Here is a 25,095-nt window from a genome sequence, read left to right as displayed (position 1 = left end):
AAAAGACCTCAGTGATGTTCTTAATTGAGGAGACATAGGTCAGGGTTTTGGGATGCCAAGGCCACAAGAAATTACAGAACAGAGCACCACCAAAGAGGAAGAAGCTAATTACACACATAAAAGATCCTGAAATCTGCAAACGAGTCTCCTTTAGTCTTTGGCTAAATACCATTCTGCATATGCATAAAGTGAAAATCCAAAAGCTAGACAAATAATGTGGGGGAAAGAACAATTATCAAGCAACTTTAAGCCAAACAATTATCCGCATTTACACAAGGCAGGGAATCATTTGATTTCCACCATCAAAGTGGAGAAACAGTGCTGAATATATGGGGCACTGAGTAAAGATCCCACCAAAAAGAGGTCTTGTAAGAAGGGTTAAATAATCCACAGAATCAGACTACACTAGATCCACTATAACAAAATTAAAAGCAAGTGAAGAGGTTCAGAATAGGCCTCCCCAAGGTGTGCCACTTTGACATGTGCAATATTTGCAGCTAAAGGCAATCGAGACTCTTTGGGCTCAAGAGATACTTTTATCTCTCCCTTAAAGAATTTAAATTGGGGGCCTTGCCCATAATAAATTATCACCAGAAATAAATTTTCATGACCTATCTGTATGGCAAGGCAAACCTCTAATTACTGAACATCTGCTCTTCTTATCATCCTATGAATTAACCTCCTCCCCTCTGAAGCCAGTGGCCCCATCCCATTCCTTAGCTCAAGATGGCATATATACCTCATTTTACCTTTTATCTCTGAACCTGTCAAGTATTGAGACTTTGACTCAATACTTTGACTCTGTCATGTATGTGGGGTTCCCATTAAATTGGATTTTCTCCTATTAATCTGTCTCATGTCAATTTATCTCTTAGAACAGCCAGAAGAACCTAGAAAAGTAGAGGAAAATTTCTGCCTCTCCCACACAAGCTTCAAAGGGATAAAACTGATCTGTAATTTAAATACTTGGTAGAATAAATAAAACACTCTTTAAAAGCATACAAAATCCAATGCAAAATTCACAATTCTGGCATCCAATAAAAAATTACGAGTCATGTGAAGAAATCAGGAATATGTAGACCATAATCAGAGAAAAAAAATCAATCAATAGAAACAGACTCAACAATGACAAATTATGAACTACCAAATAAGGATGTTAAGACAGCTATTATAAATATTATGAATAAACACAAGGCTATAAAGAAAAACTTGAACAAAATGAGGAGAGAAATAGAGATTATTTTTAAAAAACTGAGTGGAACTTGTGGAAATGAAAAATACAAAATCTGAAATAAAATTATCATGAGGTGAGATTGCAACATGTTAGACACTGCAGAGGAAAAGATCAGTATATGAGAAAACAACAACAGAAATAATCCAAATTTAAAAAGGGAGATTTAAAAAAAAGATGGAAAATACAGGAATAAAGCCTCAGTGTAGGAAAATACAAAGCAGTCTAATATATGTGCAGTTAAATTCCGAGAAAGAGAAGAGAAGGAGTGGGAAAATAGAAAAAAAAATGTATTTGAAAACTGATAGCCAAAATTTTTCAAAAAGATAAAACTATAAATGTACAGATTCAAGAGGATCAAGGAACCCAAGTATGACAAACACAAAGAAAACCACATGAGGGCACATCATAGCCAAATTATTACAAAAACAGGGAAGAAAATGAAATCATTATGTTCAGAGGAGCAAAGACAAAATGACATCAGATATCTCACTGAAACTATGAAAGTACATAGCCAGAAGGAAATGAAATATCTTTAAATTGTTGAAAGAAAAAAAGCCAATGTGGAATTTTACACTTCATAAAAATATCTTTGAAAAATAAAGGTGAAATGAAGACTTTCAAGACAAACAAAAGTTAAAAGTACTCATTACCAGACCTCCACTACAAGAAAAGTTAAAGTTCTATAGGCAGAAAGAAAATTACACCAGATAGAAACTTGTATCTACACAAAGGAATAAAGAGTGCTGGAAATGGTAATTATGTGGATAAATATAAAAAAGATTTTTCCTCATCATTTAATCTCTTTAAAAAACAACTGACTGTTTAAAGCACAAATAATAGCAAGGTACTGTGGGGTTCATAACACATGTCCAAGAAAAATGTATTACCCTAATAGCAAAAAAGAAGAAGAGGAGAAAATGGAGGCATGGGGTTATAAAGTTTTTTACATATATGTAAAGAGGCATGCCAATTTTTAGGTGTACAGATCAGGAGTGTTACGTACATTCACATATGTGCAACCAGTCTCCAGAAATCTTTTTATCTTGTAAAAGTGTAAGTGAAAAATGGTTAAGATGGTAAATTTTATGTTATACATATTTTACCACAATTAAATTTTTTTTAAAAAACAGTATGTAACTGGCCTAAGGACACACATACAAACCGATGGAATAGTTTAGAAAGCCCAGAAATAAACCCTCACCTATATGGTCAACTGATTTTCAATAAGGATGCTATGATCATTCAATGAGGAAAGGACAGTCTTAAGAATGAATGGTCCTGGGAAAACTGGATATCCAGACTCAGAAGAATGAAACTGGACCCTTACCTTACATCATATACAAAAATTAACTCAAAATCCGTCAAGTTTAGTCAAAGATCTAAACTTAAGAGCTAACACTATTTAACTCTTAGAAGAAAACATTGAGGAAAATCTTCATGATGTTGGATTTGGCAACAATTTCATGAGTATGATCAAAGGTCAGATAAATAAATGGCCAATAAGCACATGAAAAGGTGCTCAATATCATTAGCCAGTAGGGAAATGCAAATCAAAACCACAATGAGACACCACTTCACACCTACTAGGATGTCTATAATAAAAAAACTGGAAAAAAGGACACGTTGGCAAGGATGTGGAGAAACTGGAACTCTCATGCATAACTGGTGGGAAAGTAAAATGGTGCAGCCACTGAGGAAAACTGTTTGTCAGTTCTCAAAAAGTTAAACACATAACTACCATATGACCCAGCAATACAACTTCCAGGTATATATCCAAAGGAATTGAAAGCAGGGACTCAAACAGATATCTATAGATCAATGTTCATAGCAGCATTATTCACAATAGCCAAAAGGGGGAAAGAGCTCAAGTGTCCACAGATTAATGGATAAATAAAATGTGGCATACATACACAACAGAATACTATTCAGGCATAAAAAATAATGAAATTTTGATATACGCTACAGCATGGATGGACTTTGAAAACACACTTACCAAAATACATCAGACACAGAAGGTCAAATATGACAAAATTCCACTTATATAAGGTACCTAGAATAGGCAAATTCACAGAGGCATCACCAGGAGCTAGTGGACGGGGAGAAAGGAGAGTTATTATTTAATGGTTACAAAGTTTACGTGGGAGATGATTAAAAAAAGTTTGGGGATAGATAGTGGTGATGGATACACCACTGTCTTGTGAATGTGTTTAATGCCACTGAATTGCACGCTCACAAATGGTTAAAATAATAAACATTATGCATATTTTACAATAAAATAAAAAATAGAGAAAAAATAAAACCAAAGGCTGATTCTTTAAAAATATTTTTTAAATAGTCAAAATCGTCAAGAAAAAAAGATATAAATCAGCAAATGCTGTTAAGAATGAAAATAATCAATAAAACAAAGGACATTTAATATCACAAACTAATAACTATGAACAAGTATAGGCCAATACATTTTAAAACCTAGAAAAAACAAAATGACAAAAGTAGGCATAAGAAGAAAAAGAAAGCTTAAATAGACCAACAGACATTAAGGAAATGAAAATACATCAAATACCTCTCTCTAAAAAATTCCCCAGGTCTTGATAGTTTTATTTGTGAGATCTAATAAAGTTTCAAGGAACACATTCTCAAATACCCTCACAATCTCAGAGAGAGATTCAGAAATATGAGGGAAAGGTCACGTACACACATGTACACACAGTACACACATACACACACACACACAAACATACAGCTCAGCTCACCAATGCATGGGTCCTGGAGGATAAAGCTCTCCACTAATGACCAATCCTTATTTAGATGCTTCAGCACCTTGTATACATCCACTAATTTTCCTAAGTCTTCCTTATCTTCAGGAATTATAAGGTTCAAAGCATCTCTTTTCTCAGTCCAGCTATGGGATTTGTTGGGGGAAAAAACAAAAAGACAAAAATAATTAAATCCAAATTAAGATATTTTATAACAAATTTTAAAAGCGTCTCTCAAATATTGTGAATTTAGTATGTATCAGGCCCTAGAATAAGGAATTAAAAACATTATCTCCAATAATCTTCCCAATCATCCCATGAATCAAGTATTAACACCTCCCCCGCCAACTCCAACTATACAGATAAAATCGGCTCAGAGAGTTTAAGTCACATGACTTCCCCAGGTCTTATAACTGGTAAATAATAGAGTCAGGATATAAGCCCAGGTAAGTGTAACCCCAAAACCAATGCTTTTAATCACTAAGTTATAACTGCCTCCAGATCAGCAAACATATCACCAATATCTGGTTGAATAGATTAGGAAAGAAGATAAGTACATCCACACACAGAGAGTGAGATATACTCTTTCTGAAGGACAACTCTGCAAGTCTGGAATCTAACAATTTCATTTCTATGACTATACTTTCAGCAAGTGTGCAAAGATGGAAGTATAACAAACATCGTTCACTGAAACGTTTTTCCAAATACTTAAAATGTTCAACAAGAGGGAATTTATTAAATTAATTATGATATCGCTACATAATAGAATATGGCACCATTAAAATGATGATGAAATCCATATTTACTAACAAAAAGGCATTAGCTAGAAACCTACTATGAAATAGTAAATGTTATGATCCAATTTTGGTTAAAACTTAACTAAAATTGGCTAAAATAAATAATATTTTTGTGCCAGTGTATGTAAAAAAAAGCCTGGAAACATAGACATCATGGTTATCTCACTGGGAAATTATGAATGGGTTTTACTTGCTTCTTTATTCCTACAATTGTCATGTTGGTTGCCAACTTTCCTGTCATGTTGGTAACCCCCCTCCAGCTTCCTATGAAAATAACTCTGTTCAGGTATCCACCCCCTTCCACACAGCAATTTGCTTCAGGGAAAGCTAGGGCCATTCACTGATCATCTGCTGAGCAGTCCAAGGCTCAAAGCTAATCATGGCGGTACTGTGACCCTTGTCAGTGATTTCTTTTAGCTTGAGCAAGTGATGCAATTTATGCCAATGAGACATAAGTTTACCGGGAGACAATGGAAAAGGTTCCTTCAGTGTTATAAATAAAAGTAAGAAATGGCTCTTTAGCTGAATATTGTGTTGTGTCTAAATATGACACCTTAAAGACACCCTGGTTGAAGAGAGTTAATCTGAGAAGCAGCTATGTCAACAGCAACAGAAAGAAAAGATGAAAAGAACCTGAGCCTCTCTATCAGCCAGCCCTAAAAGTGCCTTATCTCAGGATTTCTTTTTATGTATGGTATTACATTTTCCCCATTGTTTAAACTATTACTTTCTGCCAAAAGCATCTTGAAATCAAAATATTTTTGTATAGTCTTCATTTTGTTACAGTATGAATGTATAATTTCTATGTCTCTGCTTAGAAGTATAACAAATACTTAGAATACTTAGTATACTTAGAAGTATAACAAATAACTCAAATTTAACTGCTAAACTTTGCCCCCAAACGTGCTCCACCCATTCACTCCCTTCCCCATCTCAGTTGACAGCAACTCTATTCTTCCAACTCGATCTAAGGCTAAAAACGTTAGACTCCTTCTCCTTCTCTCTGTCTCTCTCCTTCTCTACTTCATCATGAAATAACAATGGTTCTACCTCCACAATTAAACTAGAATATGACAACTTCTCACCAACTCTGCCACCACCACCCTGGGCCAAGCCACCATCTTCTCTTATTTAAGTTTTTCCAGTAGCTTTCCTAACAGGCCAACCTGCCTCTACACTTGCTCCCAAAAAGCCCATTCTCAGAATAGGAGCCAGAGGGATCCTTTGAAAACAAAAACAGACCATGTTACTCTTCTGACCAAAACCTCCAAAAGCTCCCAATTTCACTCAGTAAAAATTAATCTACCATGGTTTACAAGGTCCTACCTAAGCTGGCTCTTCGCTGCCTCTCTGACCTCCTCTTCTTCTACTCTCCCCCTTGCTCACTCTGTGCCTTCCTCATTATGGCTTTCCATTATTCCTTAAACCCACCAGACACAGTCCTCCTTTGGGATCTTTGCTATAGGTGTTCTTTATACCTAGAACATCCTTTCCTTGTATAGCCACGCATCTATCTTCCGCACATCACTGTTTGGCTTAAATATCACTTCTTTGAAGGGACTACATTGACCATCCTATTTAGTAGTACAAATAGTCCCTACTTCCAGCACTCCAGATCCCCTTTACCCTGTTTTACATTTTCTTTTTTCCATGGCTCTTAACACTTTCTACACTACTAAATAATTTACTTATTATGTTTGTTGTTTTTATGTCTCTTCTTGCTACCCTAGGGCTAGAATTATGTTTTTTGTTTGTTTTTTACTGCTGTAGCCTAGCTCCGAAAAGCAGTGTCTGGCACATGATAAGTACTCACTAAATATTTGTTGAATGTTGAATGCACAAGTAAATGGAGGGCGGGTGATAAAATCATTGTCATTATTCCAAAAATACCTCTCAATCAATCTTATCTGAGAAATAAGAAACTTAAGATAGCCAAGAAACTATCCACGTGTCTTAATAGGTCAGACAGCTGAGTATACAGTGCAGGAAGAGTGCTGTGAACCGGGCATCCAGTATGCGATGAGAACCCTAGGGCAGCAACAAGCAGACAAACAGCCTGCACTGGAGTCTGGTTCTCTGCAGCTAGCTGAAAAGGTGAGCATTCTTAGCAAAGTAACTGTCCCCTTCTCCCCCAACCTCAGGAATCCTGGATTCAACACCTAACTATCAAGCTACCACCCATAACACCAGGGGGAATACATGGAACAGTTGACAATGGGGAAAGTCCAAAATAGAACAGGGCAAAATGAGCAATTTCAAAGTAAGCACGTGAAATGTCAGATCCATATTTTTCCAGCATGAACCATCAGGGACTAGGCAAGTGGGAGAGCTTCCCAGAATCTTATCAAGCCTCTTGAGCAGCTATTTTAAATGGACCCCAACTGGAAAAATTAATGAAAACAAAGGTTTCCAGGCAGAAGTTGTACAAAGACAATTTCAAAACAGAGACTACTGGGGAAAGACTGAAGAGATTAGATTGGCTAATGCAAAGCGGGGGTGGGGGAAGCAATGGAATTTAATGCTCCAAGTGTGAAGGGACCACATAGAGAAGGGACATAGCCTCCAACCTGCCCTACCCATCAACTCTTCCCTCACTGCTCTCACTGGCTGAGATGAGAAGGGCTGAGGTCAATCACAGCAAAATGTGGGAACCAAAGTTAACAGTGGTTACTATCTTTTTTTGGCAGAATTAAAGTTTGAATTAACATCTTTAGCAATCATAGGTCTATTCATGTTTTCAGTTTTCTAAGATATTAACCATTTAACTTTTCAAAATTATTAGCATACAGTTGTTCATAAAATCTTTTATTAATTTAAAATATTTTTAATTGGGGTATAAACTTTACCATCTAATCATTTTGTGTGTGTGTGTGTGTGAGGAAGATTGTTGCTGAGCTAACATCTGTGCCAATCTTCCTCTATTTTTTTTGTATGTGGGACACCACCTCAGCATGGCTTGATGAGCGGTGTGTAGGTCCCCACTAGGGATCTAAACCATGAACCCAAGGCCGTCAAAGTGAAGCACACAAACTTAACCACTATGTAGGCTGGGCCCCATCTTAAACTTTTTTTTTTTTTTGCTGAGGAAGATTCATCCTGAGCTAACATCTGTGCTAATCCCCCTCCATTTTTTTGTACATGGGAAACCTCCACATCATGGCTGGTGAGTGGAGCAGGTCTGCACCCAGAATTGAACCCATGAACCTGGGTCGCTGAGGTAGAGTATGTGGAAATTTAACCACTCAGTCACAGGGCTGGACCCCATCTTAATCAATTTTAAGAGTACAGCAGTGTTACATATACTCACACTGTTGTGCAACCAATCTCCAGAACTTTTACATCTTGCAACTGAAAGTCTATACTCATTAAACAACAACTTCCCATCTTCTCCTCTCCCCACAGCCCCTGGAAACCACATTCTACTTTCTGTCTCTATGAATTTGACTACTCTAGATACCTCATATACATAGAATCATGCAGTATTAGTCTTTTTGTGACTGGCTTAATCCACCTAGCCAAGGTTCACCCATATTGTAGCATGTCAGAATTTTATTCCTTTATAAGGCTGAATAATATTCCATTGTATGTATATATGCCACATTGTGTTTATCCATTCATCTGTCAATGGACACGTAGATTACTCCTACTTTCTGACTGTTGTGAATAATGCTGCTATGAATATAAGAGTACAAGTAAGTCTTCGAGACCCTGCCTCCAATTCTTTTGGGTATATATACCCAGAAATGGAATTGCTGGATCATATGGTAATTCTATTTTTAATTTCTGAGAACTACCATACTCTTTTTCCATAGTAGCTGTATCATTTTACATTCTCTCCAACACTGCACAAGAGTTTCAATTTCTCCAGATCCTCTTCAATACTAATTATTTTTTTTTTGGTTTTTTTTTTAATAGCAATCATCCTAATGGATATGAGGTAGTATTTCATTGTGGTTTTGATTCGCATTTCACTAATGATTAGTGATATTGAACATATTTTCATATGCTTGTTGGCCATTTGCATATCTTCTTTGGAAAAACATCTATTCACACCCTTTACCCAATTTTGAATCAGTTTGTTTATTCATTTTCAACCTCAATGTATATATAGTTATGTCCCAATTTTTACTTCTAATACTGTTTATTTGTATTTTTTCTTTCTTTTATTCTTGACCAACCTGGCCAGAGGACTGATTGTTTTCTTAATATTTACAAACATTACCAACTCTGGTTTTGATAATTCTCTAAATTGCATCTTTTTTTCTACTTCAGTAATTTCTGCTTTTTCTTAATTATTTCCTTTCTTCTACTTTCTCGGGGGTTTCCTCTATTGTTATTTTTCTAACTCAGTCTTGGACACTGTGGAAATAGAAAACTGTAAGCCCCACAATTGCTAATTTGATTTGTCTAGACAAGTATAAATGAAGTCAGGGGTTGGCAAGCCTCAGTTAACAGCTTGAACAAACTATGAAAGCACAGCGGACTCTTAAAGGTATTTTGAAAAGACAAGTCATATTATGATTACAACTAGTTAGATAGATAAGGAAAAGATTACCAAATCTTTAATATCTATTTGTACAAAGTTTAATTTATATCTATACTTATTTTTTATCTTGTCATTACATGCAATCAAGTTTCTAAGTAATGTTGAAAGATTTGTTTTAATAACTCCAAAGTATGTTTAACTTATAACTTTGAGACTGTAAGTACTTGCTATAGGAAAGGAACATTTTAGAAATAATTGTTGTAGAAAGAATATATGCTCATTAAAGATATCAACTATATTTATCATAAGAGATTGGTTATCTTCCTGATAATTAAGGTATTATGTCTTCATGTGCTAATCAACAAAACTGTTTGAAAGAACTATAAAGATTCTCTTAACATTTGGAACATAGATAAGATTCATCCTTGTAAAATCAATTTTACAATTAAAAGATAAAGTGATTGCAGCATTTGAGCCCTAAAATAAAATGAATAATTTCATTTACCTTAACAAAGCTTAGCTCATTAATTCCAGCCTTTCCTCCTTTGTAATTTAGGTATTTAAGGCTGTAAATGTCCCTCCAAGACAATCTAGATGTATCCCTCAGGATCTGATATATAATATTTTTATTATATTTATTCCATTCAAAACATTTTCTGGGGCCGGCCCGGTGGCACAGTGGTTAAGTTCGCACATTCCGCTTCTCGCCAGCCCAGGGTTCTCCGGTTCAGATCCCGGGTGCGAACATGGAACTGCTTGGCACACCATGCTGTGGTAGGCGTCCCACGTATAAAGTAGAGGAAGATGGGCACGGATGTTAGCTCAGGGCCAGCCTTCCTCAGCAAAAAGAGGACGACTGGCAGTAGTTAGCTCAGGGCTAATCTTCCTCAAAAAAAAAACATTTTCTAATTTCTATAATGCTATCATTACTGATTCATTAGCTGTTTATATGTACATTAAAAAAATTTTAAACATGAACTTTTAAAAGTTACTTTTGTTATTTTCTAACTTCATGAAGTGGTGATCAGAGAACATGTTCTGTTTAATATCTATTCATAAAACTGAAGTTTGTCTTATGACCTAGTGTGTGGGGATTTTTTTTTTAACTTTAATTGTTCTTGAGTCAACTTTTTTTTTTTTAAAGATTGGCACCTGAGCTAACAACTGTTGCCAATCTTTTTTTTCCTGCTTTTTCTCCCCAAATCCCCCCAGTACATAGCTGTATATTTTAGTTGTGGGTCCTTCTAGTTGTGGCATGTGGGACACCGCCTCAGCACGGCCTGATGACCAGTGCCATGTCAGCGCCCAGGATCTGTACTGGTGAAACCCCCAGCTGCCAAAGCGGAGTGCATGAACTTAACTACTCAGCCACGGGGCTGGCCCCCAGGAATTTTTTTTTTAATGTTCTATATGCACTTGAAATGAGCATGCAGGGTTCTATATGTATTCATTATACCAAGCTTATTAATCTTGTTGTTCAAATCATCTACAACTTAAGTGTGTTTTGATTTGCTTGATCTATCAAGGACTGTGTATGTATATTAAAATAGCCTATAATGATTATGGCTTTATCAATTCTTCCCAGTAATTTTATAAATATTTGTTTTAATGTTTGTATGCTACATTGTAATGCCTAAACAAGCTTAGTATCCATAATATCATTATTTGCCTTAAAGATCATTTTGTCTGATATTAATTTGTCATATTAGCTTTCTTTAATAATTGCCTGGTATATATTTTACAATTATTTAACTTTAGCCTTTCCGTATTTTCAGATTTCATGTCTCTTTTGTAAACATAATATAGCTAAAATTGTTTATTGAATCTGAGAATATATCAGTTAAATTGTAGCTTCCCAGCACCTCCACTCTTGCTTTCCCTAATCTATTTTTCTTCTTTTTTCACAGCATTTGTTATATTTTAGCATACTATACAACATACTTATCTGGTATACTGTATTGTCTTTTACCCTTGGCTAGAATGTTAGTTCCATGAAGACAAGACTTCTTGTCTATTTTGCTCACTGATGTCCCAAGTGTTTACAACAGAGCCTAGCGTAAAGTATACACTCTGTATTTGTTGAATATTAAACGAATATTTCTTTTAATTGCTAAGTTTAGTGCATTTACATTTCTTGTGATTACTATTATATTCAGAGCTATTTCTACAATTTTATTTTTAATGCATATTTTAGTAGAGCACCTAAGGAACAAAAGATAAATTTCTGAAAAATTATGGCTTTTCCCTGCTAGCCAACCAATTCTACCTTCATCACGAAAATCAACAATTGATGGAATCCTTCACTGAAATGTTCTTTGATCAACATTTTTCCCTTGATGAAGTAAAGGGATTCTACCATTCATCATAACTGAGGATCTTTTGTCTTAAATGTAAAATTGAGTGAACTCACTTTTTAAAGTAACAACTTTATTGATATAGTTATGAGCTGCATAACAATGGTTCAGTCAATGGTTGTCCCATAAGATTAGAACCATATAGCCTAGGTGTGTAGTAGGCTATGCCATCTAGGTCTGTGTAAGTGCACTCTATAATGTTTGCACAATAACGAAATCACCTAACGATGCATTTCTCAGAACATATCCCCATCAAGTGACATATGATTTTATATAATTCACATACCATAAAATTCATCCATTTAAAGTGCACGACTGAGTAGTTTTTAGTGTATTCACAGAATCATACAAACAGTACCACTAATTGCAGAGCATTTTCATCACCCCAAAAGAAACCCTATATTCATTAGCATTCACACCCCAATCTCCTCCCCCCAACTCCAACACTAGACAATCACTAATATAATATCTGTCTCTACGTATTTGTCTACTCCGGACATTTCATATAAATGGAATCACATAATATATGGTCTTTTATGTCTGGTTGATTTCTCCGGGCATTCTTCCAGGACACTTGTTCTCTCTTTAGCTATTACTAATCTGCTGTGAAACCACACCATTAAATCAAAGAGAATTCACTACAGGGAATGAAAAGACAGAAGGCAAACACTGAGATATAACACAGAGATAACAACTGTAGAAAGCAGCTCCCACCCCTACAGCCAGGGGAACAAGGGAAGAAGTATGAGTAGGATCCTCGTTTAAATCTAGGGACTCTGCAGAGCTTATAATAACCGAGACTTCCAGAGGAGATGATGTTGTCTGACCGTTTCTGGAGCTGGAGTGGGGGGCACCAAGGGTTTAGGACTCAAGCCTTTGAAGAAAGAGCACTGATGATGTTACTGCTATCTATGAAGGGACACAGTAAGGCTGCTTCTAGGAGATTGGGGGAAAAACTGGAAACTAGAAACAACTACCAATGCTGAAATTTAGAAGTACTGATGGATTAACACTCACAGGAACAGAAAGCAAAACAGGAGTGCAGGCCATTTCTTCTTCCTGCTGCATTTTAGTCTACCTCTAGTAGCCTCGAGTTGGCAGAATCTGACAGGAAGCAAACGGATAACGGAGAAGTGTAGTTTGCCAAGTCCTATCTCCAGTATCAAAGCAGAGTATAGAAGGGTAAGTTTAGATCCAAGATGTCTCTTGAATAGCTTAATAACCAGTACATGTTGTTTAACCTATCCAGTGAGTTTACAGTTTCAAGAACTTTTTAAAACTTTTAAAATATATATTTGCTTCTGCCTGGCCTTTTTGATAGAATTGCATTGCTTTCTTTTGTTTTCTATTTCATCTTTTATTGTTTAATTATTTTAAATATATTTGTCTTAAAAGCCTCTATTCTATTATCTGAAGTTCTTGAGGGTCTAATTTAAATTCTGCTTTCTGTTGTTTCTGTTGACAGTTACAGTGAATTGTTTTTGTAATTTAGAATTTGAACTCATATTCAGCAGGGCCTGTATGGCCTGGATTTAAAGTGTGTCCTTTCAGAGAAGATCTGCATTTACTTCTGCTAGGTACCCTAGAGGATCATATTCATGTTAATTTCTATGTTTGGAGAGTGAGAGAAGGGCAAGGTCCTAAGCAGACTGTGGGAGTAACGGATTATCTTTACCTTTTTATCATAGAGAGTTTGGCTTCATTCAAAAGGATATATTCTTTTAGAGCCTGGACCAGTTGTTTTTCCTCAGAAATCAAGTTAGCCATGTGCCCTACAAGAGGATAGAAGAAAGGGCCAGTCAGAACTGGACAAATGACTTCCTAGCTTGCTTCACTGTGACAAAAGCTCCAACGAAAGTTAGGTCCCCTGAGCCAAGAGAGAGTCAGCTCTTTCTGGATCACAGGGTCTTGGAGCTTAAGGAGATCTAATGGTCACATTGTTCTAGCCTTTGGCTTCAAGAAAAAAAAAGACAGGAACTCCCACAGGGATGTTCAAGACTTTAACCCATACAGTGAACTCTGTCACTAGAGAGGGACCTTTATCTCATCCTTTCACCCCGTGGGTAATATTGTCATGTGCGACATGAAAACCATGGGGGATAAAACCACTTCAAAACACAAGAATGAATGCTGAAGTTCCAGGTTAGGAAGAAAAGAGTAGATAAGACTTTTAGGCCATAGAATGTACTCCGCCCACAATCACTGACATTCCAGAAAAAGTGTTTGAACATTCCTAAAGACCCTGAGAATATCTACACCTCACAAAAAGGATGCATACCACAAACCCCCGTTTCCCAGAAAAAAACGTTTGGGCTGTCAAGGTCCAGTTCCTTAAGGGCCTCCAAAAGGAAACATATTAATGTCTGGAAACTCCTTTCTCACTGTCCCCTAGTTATAGGTGAAAACATGTGGGTGAGACTTCTCCATCCTGATAGAGAATAAGTGGGCTATATATGTGACGTTGGGAACTAAGAATCATTTGTGCTTCCCTGGCTCATACCAGCAGATGTGAAGATCTCAGCCCATGTGCAGCCCAGGAAACTGATCCAGGCCAGTATGGACATTTGGAGTTTCATGATTCTAGATGTCAGCCTCTACAAGGCATTTAGTAACATTCATTGGACCAATTTAGTTAGAAAAAAGAATGACTACGATGAGGAGGCTAATACAAATGCATGCGCATGTGCAAACACACACAACACAAACCAAAGTAATTGACTTACAGTGTAAAAGCTTAAAGGAACCTATTTGATTATATGCTCTTCAGGAAACCAAGTAGTAGAGGGGAGCAACCATTTGGGAAGTAACTAGATGTAGTTCAAGGAGTATTTTAATGCCAAATGATTATCACGAGCTGGCTGCTGAGAATCACAAGTTAAGCATGCTACGAATCTCAGAACTAAACAGTTCAGTCTAGAAATGATATGCTCAAAGTTGAGCATACAATTCATACAAACTCAAGTCCAAATAGTTAACTGGTCAAAAGTCTATGGGCATCAAAAATGGCAGAGCTCAACCAGAAAAATAAGCTAGAACCGACAAGGCATAATTCTAGATTGCACAGATTACTCAGCTGTCTCTATTAAATTTAGTCCCCACAGTCAAAGGGCAAGGAGCATGTCCTGCAACGTTTCAGATCCCAGTGGGAGAATAAGCAAGAACATAAGTGAGCACATAACAAAAAAGCTGTACATTTAGATTCAGGAAACGCAGAACAATCATTTACTTTTCAAAGGACAAATTTCTTCATCAGTAAAATAATATATTTGGATATCATGATGTTTAAGGCCATGTTTAGTTCCAAACAGGGTCTATGACATTTATCAAATCCCACCTCAAAGAAGAAATATAATATAGGTATACATTGTGGTAACTCTGAAGTAAGAGTTTACTAGCTGTGATGCCTTGGGAAAATTAATTTAGCTTTCTAAGCTCTATTTTTTACTCTGTAATGTGGTTAGTATAATGATTAAGTAATAGATAATAATGATTAATTACAATAGATAATAATAGAACAGAATAGAATAATAATAGATACAATTCGACTGGCACATAGCCATCATTCCATTAAAGATAACTACAGCCACTACTGTTTCATAAACATAAAAAATAAAAAGTGTCTACTGTTTTTATGCTGTTATATTTGCCCAAATTCTGTCCTTGGTCTATTTCTCCCTCTCTATACTTTAATAATAATAGTACCTAACATTTATTGAGTGGCTACTAGCACTAAGTAACAAAGCAGATAATTCCCAAATCTAATATTCTAGTGCTTTGCATCAACATTTTATTTTTATTTATTTATTTATTTATTTTAAAGATTTTCTTTTTTTCCTTTTTCTCCCCAAAGCCCCCCGAGACATAGTTGTATATTCTTCGTTGTGGGTCCTTCTAGTTGTGGCATGTGGGACACCGCCTCAGCATGGTTTGATGAGCAGTGCCATGTCCGCGCCCACGATTCGAACCGACGAAACACTGGGCCGCCTGCAGCAGAGCGCGCGAATTTAACCTCTCAGCCACGGGGCCAGCCCTGCATCAACATTTTAAAACAAGGCTGAAGCCAGGAGGGTGTTAGAACCAGTCAATGGAATTTCTGTCCATATGGGTTGGGTCCCAATGGTCAAAGTTGCAATGACAATTTAAAGAGTGTGCTATATGTATAAAACCAGTTGACAGTGATACAGCAAGGCTCCTGCTAAGGAGAACTTGAAGGAGAATCCTACAACATATTCATGGCATAGGCTCAAACATCAACGATACACATCCTACCTGTGGTAGATTTTTTGTGTGTGAGGAAGATTAGCCCTGAGCTAACATCTGTGCCCAGCTTCCTCTACTTTATATGTGGGATGCCTGCCACAGCATGGCTTGACAAGTGGTGTGTAGGTCCACACCTGGGATTCGAACCAGTGAACTCCGGGCCACTGAAGCAGAATGTGCAAACTTAACCACTGCGCCACTGGGCCGGCCCCTGGTAGAAGATTTTCCTATATCTGCTTAGTCTTGTCCCCATCCTCTGGAGAGTAGCTAACATTATTGAGTGATTACTAATGTTTGAAATTGAGTCTAGGAAAAGATAATTACCTCACCAAGGTAACATAGAGTTGAGAATATAGGGAAAAGGTCAAGTGTTTTTAAAGTCTACTATTTACTGAGCACTTTGTACCTGGTATCAGAATACATGCTTTATAAATATTATTTTATTTAATTCCCATCTCAGTAATCAACACACCATTCAACCTGTTCAACCAAAAAGCTATGGAGTCATCTTTGACTTCTCTTTACCTTTCATAACACACATGGAATCTATTACCATATCCTGACATCTCTACCTTCAAAATCTGTACCAAATGCAATCATTTGTCATTACTTTCACCACAACCGTTTTCATCCTGAAGTCCCTGCCCCAGCCTGCAAGGTCCTCCATGCTCTGGTATCTGGCTACGTCATCTACTAAACCTCCCCAGCCTTGCTGGTCCACTCCAGCCACACTTGCCTGTGTGGGGACCTGGAATTGGCCACCCCAAGATATGTCTCTTTGGTATCAGGATTATTTGAGGCTGATTGCTTTTGATAAACTAGGACAGGCAAGGAGGCTCTGAGGAACGGAACTTGCCCTTTGTTAGGACACGTTTACATTTGTAAGGTAAATCTCTATCTGTAAAAGGTGCCTCCCTCTCTGTACCAGGAAGAAGGAGATGACCTTCTCTCTAGAAACTCTTAATCAATACCAAAGGCAAGGACTTAAAATCAGCATTTTATTGTGCTTCTCTGGTAACCTCCTGTAACTGACTTCCCTCCCCCTCCCAACATTGGCATCTCCTTAAAGATTAAGCATCTTTCTTTAGGCTGGGAACCGATTGCAGCGCTCATCTGTGACCCCCCCCCCAGCCCGAAGTAACACACCTGCCACCCTGAGGCGCTCACTGAGACAGCAGACCTATCTGCCGTTTCCATCAAGAGCTGTGCTGACAGAGCAACCTCGTGACTATTGTAAAAGGGACATTTCAATCACATGTGAAACACCCTGTTTGGGGGTATATAACCACTATGTGTACCCCATTTCTTTGGTGCCCCTTCTTCCTTCGGGAAGAAAGGCCCCGGGCCATGGTTCCTCATAAAGCTTTGTTTAATTTTCTCTTGCTATTCTGTCTCATGTGAATTTAATTCGTTCTCCGGCCAGACAAACCCACATTTGGGGAGAGGAAATGTCCTCCTCCCCTACACCTGACATATACCATTCCTCAAAAACACCAACTATTCTTCATCCCCAGGTAATTTATATTTATTATTCCCTCTGCTTGAAATGCTCTTCTTTATTGCGTTCAGGACTCTACTCAAAAGTTACCTACTAAGAGGAGACCTCCCTGATCTCTTTCTATAAAATAGCAGACTCCATCACTCTCTATCTCCTTAGGCTACTTTATTTTTCTTCAGAAAAAGCTAATCAGAAATAACTGCTCTTCCTGTATTTTTTAAAAATCTAGGTGAGACTAAGCTTAGAGCTTTTAACAAGAACAAGAGAATAACTTCTGAAAACAGACAAAAAGGTCAGTAGAGGAAGGAAAAAGACAAAAGTCTAGTTAAGAGAACTGAGTGCTACATTCACAGGCAGCATCCTTAAGAAAGAATTAGATCTCAGAATTGCTGGTTCTATGGTACACCAAAAAGAGCACCAGGATTCCAGCCTCCACAGATTTCTGAACCCCAATGTGGCACAGAAGCAGAAAACTGTCATCTTTTAAGGAAACACTGTGGATATGGACAAACATCCACACACTATCAGAAATAACCATGACAAAGTCAAAGTTAGAAACCTTCCTTCTATTTTCTGTGGACCTTGTTAACCTCCCATACTTTGGTGGGGACTCTGCAGAGGACAGAGCTCCCATAATGACCGACAGTAAATTTTGCACCCAGCAGGAAATAGGCTCTAAGTCACATTTAACTTGAATTAATAAAATTTAAAAATATGCTAGTTCTTGCCTACTAGGCTTTAGATTCAGACTTAATACACATAAATTGAACCAAGTTTCTTCTCTTTTTCAAATATTTCAATGATTTCACACCATATTTTGAATAAAATACAAACTCATGACCATAGTCTTCAGGACTGCATGATCTTGCCCTTTTTTAGCACTCTATCTCATCTGCCCCGACATTCCCCTTGCTCTCTAAGAACCAGACTTATTATTCAGTTCTTCAAAAATATCAAGCTTTCTTAGAACTCAGAGTCTGTTCCCCTTGCCTACAATTAATTCTATTTCCCCTCCTCTCTACACTCTGATTCTGTCTCATTTTCAGGTCTCAGTCTATATGTCACCTTCACAAAAAGGCCTTCCCTGGACATCCTATCTGAAACCCCCCTGCCCCAAGATTCTCTATCACTGTACCTCCTTGATTTCTCTCAGCAAAAGGCAGAGTTTTCCAGTTTGAATAAACAAAACAAGATCCAAATACATACTACATACAAAAACACACTTTAGATTCAAATAATCTAAGAAAATTTTGAAGGTAAAATATATATATCATACAAACAGCAAACCATAAGAGAGCTGGAGTAGCTATATTAATAACTGACAAAATAGCTTTTAAAACAATAAACAGTACTAGAGACAAAAGGAACATTTTATAATGTAAAAAGGATCAATATATCAGCAAGATGTAAGTTATAAATGTATATACACTTAATGACAGCCTCAAAATACATGAAGCAACAACTGACAGAAGTGAAAGAAGAAATCACTAATTCAACAATAATAGCTGGATATCTGAATAACTCATTCTTAATAATTCATAGAAAAACTATACAGAAAATCAGTAAGAATAGAGATCTGAACAATATTACTGAAGAGTGGTAGAATATAGCTCTCCAAAATATGCCACTTTGGCCTAAGGATTATTTTAAGCTAAAGACACTTGAAAAACAGCAGGTGCACAAAGAGCACTGTTACCTCCTCTTCTCTTCCTGAAAGCAGGATATAAAACTCCTATGTGAAAGATGCCCTCCCTGTACCAGGCAGAAAGAAACATTCTCATCACCAGAGATTGGGAGTAGAGGAGAGAAATATGTACAAACAGACCTTGTTAAAGTAACTCTTATCTTCCTTTAGTCTCCCCACGTTTTAGTTACTTTTCCACAATTGCTGCTCTGTTCAACCTAGCATACAAGCACTTGGGCCTATCTACTCTTTGGGTCTTCATTTCCCTATGGGGACTCTCATGTACATGTTACACTCTGTATGCTTTTCTCTTGTTAATCTGTTTTGTATTAATTTAATTCTCAGGCCCAACCAGAGACCCTAAAAGGGGAGAGGTAAAGTTTTGCTTCTCTACACTATCAACCAGATTGACCTGACATCTATAGAATAATCCACCAAACAACAGCAAAATACATATTCCTTTCAAGTTCATACAAGGCATTCTCTGGCATAGACCATATGCTAGGTCATAAAATAAGTCTCAATAAACTTAAAAAGATTTAAATCATACAAAGTATGCTCTCCAATCACATGGTATTAAATTAAAAATAAAAAAATATATAGGGCTGGCCTAGTAGCACAGAGGTTAAGTTCACACGTTCCACTTCAGTGGCCAGGGTTCACTGGTTCTGATTCCAGGTGCAGACCTATGCACCGCTTGTCAAGCCATGTTGTGGCAGGCATCCCACATATAAAGTAGAGGAAGATGGGCATGGATGTTAGCTCAGGGCCAGTCTTCCTCAGGAAAAAGAGGAGGATTGGCAGCAGATGTTAGCCCAGGGCTGATCTTCCTCAAAAAGAAAAATAAAAAGAAAAGGAGGGGGAAATAAATTAAAAAATACGGTAGTCCCATCTCATTCTCAGTTTTGCTTTCTGCAGTTTTAGTTTCCTTTGGTCAATAGTGGTCTGAAAATAGTAAATGAAAGATTCCAGAAATAAATAATTTGTAAGTTTTAAATTGCACACCGTTCTGAGTAGCATGATGAAATCTTGCCACCATCCCAACCTGGGCATGAATCATCCCTTTGTCCAGCATATCCATGCTGTATACATTGCCTACCCGTTAGTCACTTAGTAGCGCCTCAGTTATCAGATCAACTGTTGTGGTATTGCAGTGATTATATTCAAGTAACCCTTATTTTACTTAATAATGGCCCCAAAGCACAAGAGTAGTGAGGCTGGCAATTCGGATATGCCAAAGAGAAGTGCTTCCTTTAAGTGAAAAGGTGAAAGTTCTCACAATAAGGAAAGAAAAAAAATTATATGCTGATGTTGCTAAGACCTATGGTAACTCTTGTTACAGTACATTGTTACAATTGTTCTATTTTATTACTAGTTGTTGTTAATCTCTTCCTCTGCCTAGTTTATAAATTAAACTTTATCTAGGTATATATGTACAGAAAAAAAACATTGTATATATAGGGTTTGGTACTATCCAGTTTCAGGCACCCACTGGAGGGCTTAGAATGTATCTCCTGAGGATAAGGAGGACTACTATAGCAAGAAATCCTGGACATCTTCAAATATTTGGAAATTGAACAACAGACTTCTAAATAACCCACAGGTCAAATAAAAATTTGAAGGGAAATTAGAAAATATTTTAAATTTAATAAAAACAAAACTACTATATATCAAAATTTATGAGATGTAGCTTAATGCAATACTTAGAAGGACATGTCAAGCTTTAAATGCCTATATCAGAAAAGAAAGGTCTCAAATCAATAATCTAGGCTTCCACCTTAAGAAAATAAAAAAAAGAAGGGCAAACTAAACTAATCAAAGTAAGCAGAAGGAATGAAATAATAAGGATAAGAGCAGAAATAAAATAGAAAACAGAAAAACGAGAGAGAAAATAAAGGAAGCCAAAGGCAAACATTTAGTCAGACTGACCAAGAAAAAAAAGAGAGAAGATTAAAAAAACTCCCAAAACAAATAAAGGAATGAAAGAGAGAACAGCATTATTAACACTACAGAAACTTAGGGCATTATAAGGGAATATCATAAACATCTTTATGCCAACAACGCAGACAACTTAGATGAAATGGAAAAATTCCTAAAAAGGTGCAATTACCAAAACTAACTCAAGAAGGTATAGAAAACCTAAACAGATCTATAACAATTAAAGAAATTGAATTAGCAATTTAAAATATTCCCACAAAGAAAATTCCAGGCCCAGATGGTGAATTCTATCAAATATATAACTAAAAAACAGTACAGGGGCCAGGCCCATGGCCAAGTGGTTAAGTTCGTGCACTCCACTTCGGCAGCCCAGGGTTTCCCCACTCGGCAGCCCAGGTTTTCCAGGGTTTGGATCCTGGGCGCAGACATGGCACCGCTCATCAAGCCATGCTGAGGTGGCATCCCACATAGCACAAGCATAAGGACCTACAAATAGAATATATGACTATATACTGGGAGGTTTTGGGGAGAAGAAGAAGAAGAAAAAAAAGAATATTGGCAACAGGTGTTAGTTCAGGTGCCAATCTTTAAGAAACAAACAAACAAACAGTATGAATCTTTCACAAACCCTTTCAGAAAACAGAGGTGAGAACATGTCCCAGCTAAATCTGTAAGGCGAGTACTACCCTGATATCAAAGACAGACAGACAGCATATGAAAAGAAAACTACAAAAGCCTCATGAAATTCCTTAACTATTAGCAAACCAAATCCAGCAATATGTAAAAAGTATTTATACACCAAGACTAAGTAAGATTTATCCTCAGAATATAAGGTTGGTTTAATATTCAATTAATGTAAGTCACTATCTAGAATAAAGGACAAAAAACATGACCTCAATAGATGAAGAAAAAGCATCTGACAAAATTCAATACTCATGCATGACCAAACAAAAAAAAGCAACTCAACAAACGAGAAATAGAAGAGAATTTCTTCAACCTGATAAAGAACATGTATGACAATCTCACAGCTAACATCATATTTAATGGTGAAAGACAGAATGCTTTCCTGCTAAGATCAAGAACAAGGTAAGGGTGCCTACTCCTGCCACTTCTGTTCAACACTGTACTGGAAGTTCTAGCCAGAGCATTAAGATATTTTTTAAAAATTAGAAAGGAAGTCACAAAACTTATATGCAGACTACAGGTAGAAAATCCAAGGAATTCAAAAGAAACTACTAGAACTAATCAAAGAGTTTAGCCAGGTCACAGGAAATGTGATCAATACACAAAAATTAACTGTATTTATATATACTAACAATGAACATTACAAAAACGAAACCAAGAAAACAATTCCATTAACAATAGCATCATAAAGAATACAAAGAAACAAATTTAACAAAAGTATAAGACTTGTACCTTGAAAACTATTAAACACTGCTGAGGGAAATTTTAAAAGCTCTAAATAAACAGAAAAACATTCCACGTTTGTGGACTGGAAGACTTAATATTAAGTTGGCAATGCTCCCCAAACTGATTTACAGATTCTGATTTACAGATTATGTGCGAAGTCCAGGTAAGTATGTCCACTACGAAGTTGTATACAAGAGTCTAGAATAGAACTGAAGAGAAAGACTTGAGTGCAAAAACATAGTCTAATAAATCACAAGCATATAAATGGTTGTTAAAGCAGTGGGAGTGGATGAGATCCTTCCTCCTACAGTATAGTATTGTGATAAGGAAACAGGAACTAGACTAGGGAACACAGACATGAGAAAGATGAGCCCATGAAGAGGAGCCATACAGACAGGCTGGGAGAGAAAGGAAAACCAAGAATCAGGAAGTGCTTCACCAAAGAGGAAAAAAAAGCCAGAAGTGTCGACTGACTTTGGCCACTAGGAGGACCCTGAACACTTTACCAGACAACTTCAGGGACTTAGTTGGGGTAGACTTACTGTGTCAAAAAATGAAGGCTGGGAGCCGAGAGAACAGTAGATATAGCATCTAGTTTTAAGCAGCTTGCGGATGAAATCAAGAGGACAAGATGACAGCTGTGAGCCCATCATGACCAAGAGGGATTTTAGTTATACCTTTAGTGAGGTTTTGTTGGCTGCAAACTCGTGAAGTAAGAGAAGGAGACTGACTTTTCAGAGCAGAGAGTAAGAAGGGGGGTGGGGGGGTGGGGGAAGACCTCTTGGGGGCTTGTTGATCCTCCACATTATAAAAGCACTTTCAGAAAGACACTGAAAAGTTTCTTTAAAATACAAAACTTCAGGCTTGCCAAATACCCGTGGCCTTTTTCTACCACTTACTTCTCTTAACGCCCCCCCCCCCCCCACCCCCCCCCCCGCCACAAAAGCTTTACAAAAAAATTTTCTCCAAGTTTAGAAAAATAAAGGATCTTCACAAAAGTTAAATAAACCTCTTCCTAGTAGCCTCGGCCTTGGAAATGATGTCCAGGACATCACGGGCGCTCCCGCGCCCGTCCCTCAGAACAGATCCTCTCCTCCCACGGCCTGTGAGCTCCCCCTCCCACGACTCACATCGCCTTGCCAAGCCGGTCCTGAGGGCTGCTCCGGCGGCCAGACGCCCTAACCCAGCACGGCTACAGCGACACCTTCGGACACCTACACCCCGGGGGCCCGCAGCCATGGCCACTCTCACAGCGTCACCTCTAGGTACACGTGCCACATGCCCATAGCCTTTCCAGAAACCTCTGGCCCCGCCCCTCACGGAAGCGCCCACAACACGCCCCGCCCCTCCGGAAGGCCGCCCGCAGGCCCCGCCCCTTCCTATGGCCGCCCGCCCGTCCCCCTTCTGGGTACTGAGCTTCCTTCGGCATGGCATGCTTCAGTGACTCTAGAACGAGAAGTTGGGCGTAGCGAGGCCAGTGCTATTTCGGGCGCCGGGGATGGAGAAGGGGAAGAACAAAACTCCTTCCCTCAAGGAGCTGCTATTCCAGTTGGGGGCCACAGACCGTAAGCTAAGACACAAGTATATCACTGAACGGGTAAGTGCTGTAAAGAAAAACAGAGCAGGACCGGCGGAGGGGAAGGAGCACGCAGGTCGTTGATGGTAGTCATGAGGGGTCTGTCTGAGAAGGTGGTATTTGATCAGTCTGAGGGGAATGAGGGCAGAAAATGTGACTACCTGGGGGAAGAACCGTCCAGGCCGAGGGACGAGCACAGAGGTCCTGAGAGGACAAGTGTGGCTGGAGCGGAGGCAGCCTGGCGGGTGGTGGGAGCGGGAAGGCCCTCCCCTCCGCCTTCCCCAGCTAGCCGCCCTCAGTGGGGTCTCCCAGACTGGTAGGGAGTGGGCGTGTCCACAGCCCGCTCCGCGGGAGGCGGAAGCCACGTGACTGCCCGCCTGTGAGCCCAGTCGCTGCTATGTGCCAGCGGCAGGAGTGACCACGGTGTTGGGTGGACCAGTAAAATTGGACCAGGAAGCGGGCAGCTTTCTCAACCATGTGAGATAATTATGTTTAGGGTTGATATGCAGGATGCCCAGTTAAATTTGAAGTTCCGATAAGCAACGAATAATTTGTTAGTATATCTTATGCAAAATTATTCGTTGTTTACCTGAAATTAAAGTTTAACTGGGTGTCTTGTATTTTTATTTGTTAAATCTGGCAACCCTAATGTTAGAGTTCAGATACCAAATTTGGAAACTTGACAACAGTGCTGTGCTGAGCCATGTCAGAGCCTGAGGCAAAAGGAAACGTGTGCCCCTCGTACACGTTTTTGTGTATTTTTTAATGGTTAATGTTCCCCAAAAAGTAAATTAGGTGAAAATATTGAAAAATTTAAAAGGTGGAATACTAGAATTCACTTTATTTCTAAGTTTATTTATACCAAAAGTAAAAATTACTATAAATTTTATTTTTCTGACTTTAATGGAAGAAAACTCGTCAATAAAATTTTCAAAATCTATTTCTCTTGACCAAGTGCAATCTTAAATAAGTTTTAATTAACTTCAGTTTACTGAAATTTCTTTTGTATGGTGCCACTGTAACTGATATTGTTTAAAAAAAATTCCCTAGACCACTTCCAAATTTGGGTAAGATTGCAGTAAAAAGAATTTGTGAGTCAGTTTTA

The 25,095-nt window shown here is 37.9% G+C and overlaps 1 protein-coding gene across 1 annotated transcript in view; it reads right to left on the bottom strand.

Moving 5' to 3' along the window:
• The window catches only part of LOC124242719 (uncharacterized), a 133,149-nt gene extending 109,465 nt beyond the window's left edge, over nucleotides 1–23,684 (bottom strand). Inside the window, exons 1-4 of the mRNA XM_046667948.1 lie at nucleotides 23,545–23,684; nucleotides 13,300–13,396; nucleotides 3,985–4,133; nucleotides 3,228–3,320 (exon numbers count right to left, since the gene is read on the bottom strand). The gene's annotated coding sequence lies outside the window, so the exon portion shown is untranslated. The remainder of the gene's footprint in view (nucleotides 1–3,227; nucleotides 3,321–3,984; nucleotides 4,134–13,299; nucleotides 13,397–23,544) is intronic.
• Nucleotides 23,685–25,095: the final 1,411 nt, after the last annotated feature.

Source organism: Equus quagga, chromosome 7, assembly GCF_021613505.1.
Source record: "Equus quagga isolate Etosha38 chromosome 7, UCLA_HA_Equagga_1.0, whole genome shotgun sequence".
NCBI classification, from domain to species: domain Eukaryota; kingdom Metazoa; phylum Chordata; class Mammalia; order Perissodactyla; family Equidae; genus Equus; species Equus quagga.
The sequence above is the reverse complement of the archived record's forward strand: the minus strand, read 5'-3'. Positions and strand labels throughout refer to the sequence as shown.